Source organism: Mytilus californianus, unplaced genomic scaffold (genome assembly GCF_021869535.1).
Source record: "Mytilus californianus isolate M0D057914Y unplaced genomic scaffold, xbMytCali1.0.p SCAF_10, whole genome shotgun sequence".
In the NCBI taxonomy this organism is placed as follows: Eukaryota; Metazoa; Mollusca; class Bivalvia; order Mytilida; family Mytilidae; genus Mytilus; species Mytilus californianus.
In genome coordinates this window covers 61,305,833-61,316,941 of record NW_026262582.1, presented here as the reverse complement: position 1 = coordinate 61,316,941, position 11,109 = coordinate 61,305,833, and positions in this window count along the sequence as shown.

Below are 11,109 nucleotides of genomic sequence, written 5' to 3'. Positions count from 1 at the left end.
ATATTTTGTTTTGGTTCCCAGATATGATCTCGTAGAGACATAACGTGGGAATGTTACCAGTAAATATACACATGCATAGCGGTCAAATTGAAATCAATGGAAGACCAAAAGTGAAGGGAGGGGTAGTACAGAATTTTAGTATAAGTTTAAACTCTTAGAAGTTCGGGGCATATAAATGTTGAAAATATGCCGCACAGCCCTATATTTTGACCTTTGAAAAAAATAGTAGTGCATATGAGTTTTTCATTCTAGAATATAATTTTTTACGAAACTTCATAGTAAAAGTTGTACAGTTTTTGCCGTAAAGGGAGTTCCTATGGGAAATTGCATTGTCTATATTTACAGAGTTGCAACCTATAGATACATTTCAGGATGAAAAGAGTTAGAGCGAATTTCCTGATGCATGTAGAGGAAGACTTTGGTTGGCTTGCTTGCTTAGTTTGTATAAACATTTGCATAAGTATTGAATTAAAATTGACATCTGCAAACATTATAAATAGGCATACACAATTGGGTGTTCCTAACCTCCAAGATAACATCCAATCAAATTCAAGTATAATGTAAACAGGTTTAACGCTGCCTATGTATATTGATTGCAGATGTCATTTTTAATTACAATGCTTGAGCAAACGTTTATACAAACAAAGCAAGCTAGTCAACCAAAGTCTTACTCTACAAACATTAGGAAATTAGCTCTAAACATAAAAGTTTATTCCATGCAATGTGTTTTCTCTTACTCGTGTAAATATTCTGTTACGAATAGAATTAAAAACTGTGATTCTGTTTTCACTGAATTACAAGCAAACGGGAAATTTTTTTTTTGTTTTTTTTGTTTTGTCATTCATACTGAAAACAATTACTTTTTAATAAAAATCAATAGGTCAATATCAAAATTGTTTACTTTTGCCATCATCTATAAATGAAATGAATAATCACAATATTTTTATATTTAATATTCGCAGCGATTGATTATAACCAAATAGGCCTCATTGGCCTTTTCATTTAATATTTAAAGCATGCTAAAAAAAATACACCTAATTGTCAATTAATCAACATTCCAAAATTAACGCAAAGCAGAAGCACTCATAACCTCAAAATCAGTCTTGGAATAAATGTGTCCATTCATAAATTGAATTTTATATAGTTCAACGCTTATTTAATTATCAGTTATTAATAATATGTTAGACATCAAATTAACACTTGGGAAGTTTAAAACAATTTAAAAGGGGGTCACGTTTGCCTTTAAGAGTACAATTATATCTTATATATAAACAGTGACAGTCTTGAAATAAATCTATCCATTTTTCAATGCAACCTTAATTAAACGCTTATTTAATTATCAGATTTTATAAGTATTAATAACAGTATACAAATAGAGGAATAATATGTCATATATTATTTAAAATTTCAAAAGTTTAACGCCATATAAAAGGGGATCACGTCTGTTTCAAACGGTACAATTATATCTAAAATATGACTTGTGACAGTCTTTGAATAAATCTGTCCATTTATCACTTCAATCTTAATTCAAGGTTTACATAACTATCAGTTTCTATAAGTATTGTCAAGGGAATAAAATGTTGAATACCAATTTAACACTTGTGAAGTTTAAAGTTTAAGACAATTCAAAAGGGTATCACGTTTGTTTTAAAGGGCACAAGTATATTTTATATATAACTTGTGACAGTCCAGGAATAAATCCGTCCATTTATCAATTCAATCTTAATTCAAGGTTTATCTAATTATCAGTTTCTATAAGTATTGTCAAAAGTATAAAATAAAAAGAGGAAAGAGAATAAAATGTTAAATATCAATTTAAAATTTGGGAAGTTTAAAACAATTCCAAAGGGGATCACGTTTGTTTTAAGGACACAAGTATATTCTATATATAACTTGTGACAGTCTAGGAATAAATCTGTCCATTTATTATTTCAAGCTTAATTCATCGCTTCTAATTATCAGTTTCTATAAGTATTGTTATTTTAGAAAAGAGGAATGATATGTTAAATATCAAATTAACACTTCGGAAGTTCAACACTATTTAAAATGGAATCACATTTGTTTAAAAGGAAATAATTATATCTTATATATAACTTGTGACAGAACGATCATATTTTGAAAAAAAAATAATTATCACTTTTCAAGTACATACTTTTAAAATGTGGTCTAGTTCGTTGTAAAGGGTACACCAATATTTATACAATTGTGGATGTGATACTGGTTAAGGATTGTCGAAACATTTTGAATCTATAAGACGCAATAGATACCAAGAGGACATTCAAAATCCACCAGTCAAATGAAAACACAGACAATACTATGTTCAAAAACACCAAGATGACAAAAACAAGTCTACAAAAGAATACACAAAAATAACGAAACCAATCAAAAGCAAGGTTGATCACTGGTGCTACGAATTAGAAGGCGGATAACAATAGTTGTACCCGTCGTATTCCCAATTCGAAGTAGAAGTCGGCGATAAGTCATAGTAAGTGATATCATGTGATATCATAAGTGAAAAATTTCAATACGTTTAGCAATATATAGCCTGTAAATGATTTTCTGCATTGGTTTTTATCAACAAAGATATGTTTCCTCAGCTTCAATATTCGTTTTTACTTTTGATGAGATTATTGTAAAATAAGTATTCTTTGAACGGTGTTCAAATACATAAATCAATCAGGAATATACCAAATCAGATAATATTCTGAAAAAATCATTTGAATTTTAAAAGAGAGTCGAAAGATACCAAAGGGATATTAAAACCCATAAGTCAAACAATAGCAACAGTACAAATAAATTTGAACTCGTCGAAAAATAAAACTTAACAGCATAATAACGGCTATCATATATAGATATAAGAAGATGTGGTATGAGTGCCAATGAGACAACTCTCCATCCAAGTAAAAATTTATAAAAGTAAACCATTATAGGTCACAGTACGGTCTTCAACACGGAGCATTGGCTCACACCGAACAGTAAGCTATAAAGGACCCCAAAAAATTACTAGTGTAAAACCATTCAAACGGGAAAACCAACGGTCTAATCTATATAAAAAACGAGAAACGAGAAACACTTATCATGTCTGCATTGCCGTTTGATTATATAAAAATGTAAGCTTTTTTATGTTTTGTACTGCTAATTTAGAAGTGATACTGTACTTGTTTGCCTTTCGTAAGTTTTCAATTTGGTCAAGGTGATGTTTGTTTTCTTCCACTTAATGTTAGTATCTTCTCCTCCCTCTTTAAAAAAAAAATCCTATTACAATGTATTACAATTCCTTGCACGGCTTAGTAAACGGTTTATCTCCCCTTAATACATTTTACACATTTTATTTAAACATAAATAGACCTTATCGCTATTTGGTATTCTGCGACACTTGACATGAGAATTTGCGTCACTTGAACTATTGACGTCATTCAACAATGACTTTTCTTTTGTGGCGTCAGACATTTTCTATTGTGACGTCAAAATTTTACGGGAACCTTTGTGATGTCCAGTAATGGCGGACAAATAGCGATAAGGTGTATTGAAGGCGATATGGGAACACATCATTCATACAAGTGTACTTGGCTCTCCAGATGTCTTACTCGGATTGTTCCTAGTACTGACCAATCAAAGGGTCCAGTATGTCATATCAAATGTGAAACAATAAAAAATCGAAAATCAGCAAACTGGTTACCACTACAACAACAAATTACAAAACAAATATGACTGATAGCAATAAACGACCTCTATTGGAATTTGTTTTTATCCACAAGCTATATATATATAAAGAATACTCAGTACAATGTGATCTACAGTCAGGAATGCGCTATGACACAAATATTTATACATTTTGATATATAAAACGTTGACAAAAATCGGTGTATTATCAAAATCAACAATCTATATTAATTACCTTTTAAAATATTTAATAATGATACAAAGTTATGGTGAAACTGCAATTTTAGCAATTATTCTGAGACATAACACAAAAAAGACCATGGAAAATAAGATTTTCAAAAATTGTGAATGTATTTGAATATCATTTAATAAATGTTTCTGCACTCAAAATAAATATCCTTATTGTAAGTACTAGTGGTTCTGGTGTTTTAACTAAACTTTATAATTACATTTCAGGATGAAAAAGGTTAAGAAAAAATGTTTTTATCACATATTTGTTACGAAAACATTGAGTTTTGCATACGCAATAACCGCAGATTTGCCCTAGTCATATATTCCCCTGTTTATAATGAATTCATACGCGATCCGAACAATAATGACGGACGAGGAACGACGATTAAAATGACAGCAGAATTTGTTAAGGCAATAAAAACACAAATACTAAACGAAAATCTGACATAAACATTATAATGTTCAAGGACAATAGTTTTGAACTGTTTGCGAGCTTCGTCATAATGAGATTATTTCAGTTGAGGGAAAAAAATGTATAATCTTGCCAGAGGGAATACTACAATTCTTTTTACTTTTTAATATAAAAATAAGAAGATGTGGTATAATTACCAATGAGTCAACTCTCCACCAGAGACCACATGACATAGAACTTAACAATTACAGATCACCGTACGGCCTTCAACAATGAGCAAAACCTATACCGCATAGTTAGCTATAACAATTCAAACGAGAAACCAACGGAATAATTAATGTTAAAAAAAACAAAGAACGAAATACAAATATGATATACAGCAACAAACGACAAACACTGAATAACAGGCTCCTGACTTAGAACAGGCATATACAGAATATGGCGGGGGTAAGCATTTATAGGATGTGTGATAAATAGATTATAACATGTCTTTTTTAATTTTGGTCCTGGTATCATCCCTGTATTGTCAAAGGTATAAAAAAAGAAGAAAGAGAATAAAATGTTCAATATCAATTTAGCACTAGGGAAGTTTAAAACAATTCAAAAGGGGATCACCTGTGTTTTTAAAATACATTTTGTATTTAACTTGTGACATTCTAGGAATAAATCTTCCCATTTATCAATTCAATCTTAATTCATCGCTTCTAATTATCAGTTTCTATAAGTATTGTCAAAGGTACAAAAAAGAGGAAAGGGAATAATATGTTAAATATCCAATTAACTTTTGGAAAGTTTAAAAAAAGTTAAAAGGGGATCACGTTTGTGTTAAAGGGTACAAGTATATTTTATATATAACTTGTGACAGTCTAGGAATAAATCTATCCGTTTACCAATTCAATCTTAATTCAACAACTGTCTACAACAGGATGAGAGGCACTGTATTTTTGTTAAACAGTCCCTCCAAAACTTATATTCAATCATGATTTTGTGAACTGTTGCTTGTCTGTTGGTCTGTTGGTATACTGTTGTTTTTTATTTTCACAATTTCTCATAAAAGGGGTACAATTTCTGTCAGCGCCATAGACATAATAATATTGACTTATTAACCTTTCTTAAAAGGATAATTAATGAATATCAAGTCACCAAAACATTTTATGGCTATCTAAAGATTGTTATTGCTTCTGGACAATATTCCATTGCTGAAGGTTTAGTCTGACCATCATCCATTGCACGAGGGGCATTGGTGGCCGAGTGGTCAAAACATTCCAATTACTGTATAACTAGCCTGTCAACACTGAGGTTGCGGGTTCGAATCCTGCACGTGGCAGGTGCGCTTGACTCCAATCTTAATTGACTTGGATTGTCAGTTTTCCTACTGAAGAAGTTCTCTCCGGGCACACCGGCTTCCTCCACCAATAAAAACTGACCACTACGAAATAGTGCAATATTGTTGAAGGTGGCGTTAAACATCAATCAATCAATTAATCACCCATTGCACAAGTACATTATTAACCTAAGCAAATCAATTGACTTATCTAAATAGTAACGATTTGAAACTTAGAAGCCAAACTTACCTGACAGATGTTTGCGTTTTAGTTTTTATTTATTCTGCAATGTTTCTGAGTTCTTCTGGCTCTTTATGTTGCACAACACTGCTAATAGTTCTGAATACACTTTTGAACAAACGTCCTGTAAATTTATTATTTTAAGCTAAAGATTAATGTTTCTTTTGTTGTTATTTTTTTCAGCATTTAAATTATATAACAGTGTGTTTTTGGATTGCCAAAAAAAGTCATCTTTCTGTAAATGAGAAATTCTACATAGTACATCAACCGATATTTGTGTGAAGGTTGGTAGCATTTCATAACAGTGGGTCAATCACTTTAAACTTGCCTTAACTATTTGAGAGAATTCTTTGATATAGTCAAATATTGGCTACTATATTTTGTTCAGATTTGTGTTTTATCATCTTGTGTACCAAGTGTTAATTGCTTTCCCTGACAAGGTTTTAATTGTGTTAAGTGTGTATCTGTTTATAGTCTACTGATCGAGATAAAGAGGGATATGGTTGAGATCTCAATTGCATGTATCCGCGTAAAATACCAGTTATCATGTCTCTGTTCCAAGTCAGGACCACCTCAGGTATTGACTTGTGTTAGATCTTAAAGTTTTCTATTCTATATTGCTATATTATAACAAAAAATGGTGTAGCATTGTAGGAACCATCGTTGCTTTTGGCATTTCGTTGTAATATCACAGAATCTATAAAAACTCTTCAGTTTAGTTAGTAACCCGGATTTGTTTTCTCTCAATCGATTTATGACTTTTGAACAGCGGTATACTACTGTTGCATTTATTCACCAGGCTTTTCCGTTTTTTGTTTCTGTTGTATTTATAGCTTATGTTTATACTATATGAAAATATATTGCAGATTAAATAGTTCTAACATTTTTAAATCGGGTTTCATTAAGAATAGCTGTAAATTTCTAAAATTGATAAAGATGAAAATCGAAAGCAGAAAAGACGTCATTAGAAAAGAAGATCTGGATATGCCTTGAAACCAATTTACACCTTGACTTTCAGAGATGTTGGTTGCCTGAGCAATCAATTATCACCTAGCTAAATAAAAAGAAGCTGGACAACAGATTTGTCAGTTTCTCACAAAAGTTTGTGAAGAAAAGCATTTATAGCAGCACGTCTTCCTAGAAGTCTAATTTTAGAAGACCACTCAGATTTTGCCTGATAAGGAGAAAGTGTCAGTAGTAGAGATCAATCACCACATTAAAAGGATAATCATTTCCTTAAATCACAAAAAAATAATCAACAGAGTGTATGGAGAGAAACAAAATTCACCAAATAACGAGCATTGTCATAACAAGTTATGATGATGATGATGTTACAACGGCAGTCCAAGAGGAACGCGCAGAGGGATTATTGTCCTACAAACAGGAATCGTTTCCAGGAAATTTCAAAAAAAATCTTCGACATCGTTATTGTAGTCAGAAACAAGTGGATGCTGGAGGTTCTCAATCAAATTCGCCTTCTCAGGAACTTGGTTTGAAGGATTTACCAAGGCATTCACCAAGTAGGTTCAATTCTTTAGAAATTGAATCAATAACCAAAAATACGGAAGATGACAGTGATGTAATTATTGATTTGGCAGCAAAAGTGCATGCACAAAAAAGGCCAGCACAAGGTTCTCTTGACTTTTCACAGATTTCATGCATACAGCAAGAGCATTCCCCTACTAAAAGATATGGATTGGAACTTCCACACAATAGAGAACTAGTACATGACCTTATCGGTCATCCTTCTCAGAAATATTTTAGGTCGGAAATGACGATCGGGGCTAAGGAACAGGTCATTCATCAATCTCAAAATACAAAACAGCAACTTCTACATCAGCATTTGCCAGGTTTTCCATCGCCGGTTTTCATGTCCCTTGCAAATTCATCACCATTGCGCCCGATTCCAAAGGCATGTAATATTTTCAACTTTGATATGCCATTTGAGGGTTTTAATTTTGATCCAAAAGTATCCTCAGCAGCTTACCCCGGGATGTCTCCAGGAATTAATTTCTCATTTCCACCGAGTGCAATAATGCACAATTCAATGTCAGAAATGAATCAATTGGCCGTTTCTTCACGAGGAATGGATCCTAGTCAGTCCTTCAATATGCGTTTACCTAAGATACCGAGGCACTCAGTATCAGAACAACATCATCCCCAGCGTAGAACATTGTCCGACTCTGATGCTTACTCGTGTACAGTGTGTAATCAAGTGTTCTTTTCATATGATAGCTTAGCAAAACACATGGCAAAACATATAACAACAGAAACTGTGCCACATGGTGACAACAACTATAAAGGGCACTATTGTTCAGTTTGCAACAGGTCTTTTTCTCGAAGCGACATGTTGACTCGCCACATGAGACTGCACAGTGGAATCAAACCGTATGAATGCAGTGATTGTGGACAACAATTTAGTCGTAGTGATCACCTAAAAACACATGAACGCACCCATACAGGTGAAAAGCCATATCGATGTAATCTATGTACATATACTGCTTGCAGACGGGATATGATCACACGTCATATGAGAACACATTACAAAAGTTCAGCAACGCGGGGAAATATTCTTTCAGTACCGGAAGGAGAAGAAGATGTGCGAAAGAGTTCAGTGTCCAGTACTGATACGACCGCATCAAAAGATATATCTATACGTACATATTTTCACAATCCAGTTTCGAAAGTTGGGAATAAAACTACAGATGATATTGTGGTTTAAAAAGAACAGCAATATTGACAGTAGCACACATTTCATACTTTTTTCTTAAACGACTCCCTAAGGATGTTCGTTTTTTTTTTTGAATTTTTGTCAGATTTTCGGAGTCCTACGGTTTTATCCATGTAATGCCATTAAAAAAAATTCCGACAAATGTTCAATGGCTTATTTCTCGAAAACAAGGACAGGGACCGGGACCCTTCATTTGTTTCTGCTTTTTAAGTTCCGTTATATATTAACTATCAATTCATAGCAGTCTTTTAAAAAGCTTGTTATTTCGAAACAGAGAAGCGAACATCCTTAATTGAATCATTTATTAAGTATATCCCTATAAAGAGTTGCTATGGCTAATTTAGTATTGTTTTTATAGCTCTTGTTATATTTGTTATTGTACATGATTGTCATTGCGTTTTGTTATCATTTAACTAATAAATACACATAAGCCACGTTTATGTAATGAATATAAGCCATTTAAATCTTTCAAAGATGAGTATGATATACAATTTTAAATGTCTTGGTTCTTACAGAGTAAATTACAAAAACAAATTCTACCGCAAATGCCATTACAAATAATAAAATTGTCTCATTGAAATTGATTTTTAACAAAGGCTTGGAATGTCCAACGTGTCTTAAAATCACAAATAGTCCAAACGTGTCCAATTTCACATCCCCCAAATGTGTTCAACTATTAACTTCGCTCTCACGCTTCTGTTTTACCCCGCCCAAACGTGTCTGACAATTGTTATCCGCCGAAACGTGACAACTTTAAGACGCCATAACGTCTCAAAACTTTTAGCGTTAATATGCCCTCTGTGGCGACAGTAACATCTACGGCAAATTCAATGAGGATGTCGGGTCTCTGCTGGGGTCGAAATACAAAAAAAAAATATATGAAAACCACTATTCAATGACATGAATGCAAAAGCATTTTGGGCACAATTCCCGGAAATATAAACAGTTACTGAGTTTAAAGGAAAAAATCAAATATAGTGACCTCGTTAAATTAAAGATGTAGTCAGAAGTGTCATACTCTGAAAGATGATAACAAAATTACAAATTGAGGACTCAAAAAAAAAAAAAAAGAAATCCAACGAAAATCTTAATGTTATTCACAGTTACAAATAGTTCATCCATATTGATGACGAATATAGAAATTGAAAAAAGATAAAATATTGTACATGAAGCATCAATAATACATGGACGGGCGTTCTTCACGTCTGTTTTCTTAAATTTTTAATTCCATTTTCTTATTCTTTTAATTTTTTTGGCCATTAACTATTCTTTATATTCTGGCGCCCCATTATTCTCTTTTCTTTGTATTTTGGTCCGTTTTTCTCTTTTTCTTTATTGTTTAGGCCCATTATTTTCTATTTTATAAACCCCATCCAGACCCTCATACTTTTTTTTTTGTACAATTGAAATCAATTGAGGCAATTCGTGTGCCCTAATATAGACTGATAGTTTGGTCTCGAGCATCACTGAAGATACATTTATTGTCGAGATGCGCATCTGATGCAGTAAGAAAGGTAGGTGGTGGTGTTTCAACTTCTACACAGCAATCAATGCTGTAAGTCGGACGACACAAACAGTTATAACTTTCTACGCACGAAGTCGAACGGTTTGGCACAAAGTTTAGTATGATTTGTAAATTTGATGTTTTCAGACAGTATAAGTTTTAAAAATGTTTCACAATGATTGTCTTTATGATATTAAATGTGTGTATGTATTAAAATATTAAGAATTAATGGAGGAACATATTTTTTATCAGTTCTAAATTGAATTTAAGATCTATAGATAAAATACTCTTAATAAAGTGCGACTGGAATTTTTTCTCAAATCCATTTGTGATAACAAACAATTTTTTTATACAGGTGGACACATTTTACGCGGTTCAGAAACAAATATAGATATGATTGAGCGTCTTTAAAAAGAACACTTTTTGGCGTCCTTTTGAGTTAAATGACGTCATATGGACACGTTTTGGGGATTGGACACATTTCGGGGGATGGACACGTTTCTGAGTGTTACATAGATATAAGGCTACGGGGATTTTCGTTTTATTAATTACTTTTGCTTCATCAGAGAATGTTATTAATTGCAATAATAAGTGAAAATACAATTAAATCATTGGTCAGAATTGATAAGGATTGTTGTGAAAAAAGAATGGTTTACATGATACATTTCGATTATCAATAACAATGTAGTTTGTAAATCATCGATATCCTGAAAAGAGTGCAACATAACACTGGAGATGAAATATTGTATTGTAAAAACACTGATCTTTTAAATTATCTATACATGTATTTTATTCTTGTTTAATAAAGGGAGGAACGTTATATGAATTGACAAAGTCAAGAAAAATAAATACTGAACAAAATTATATGCAAAGAAAATATAAGAATTAGGAAATTACTTTACCGAGCGAATTTTATCATTAATATGATCATGATAAAATATATCAGCAAGTATGATTATGGAAAATAACAATTCAAGTCATTGTAACTGAAAAACAATAAATG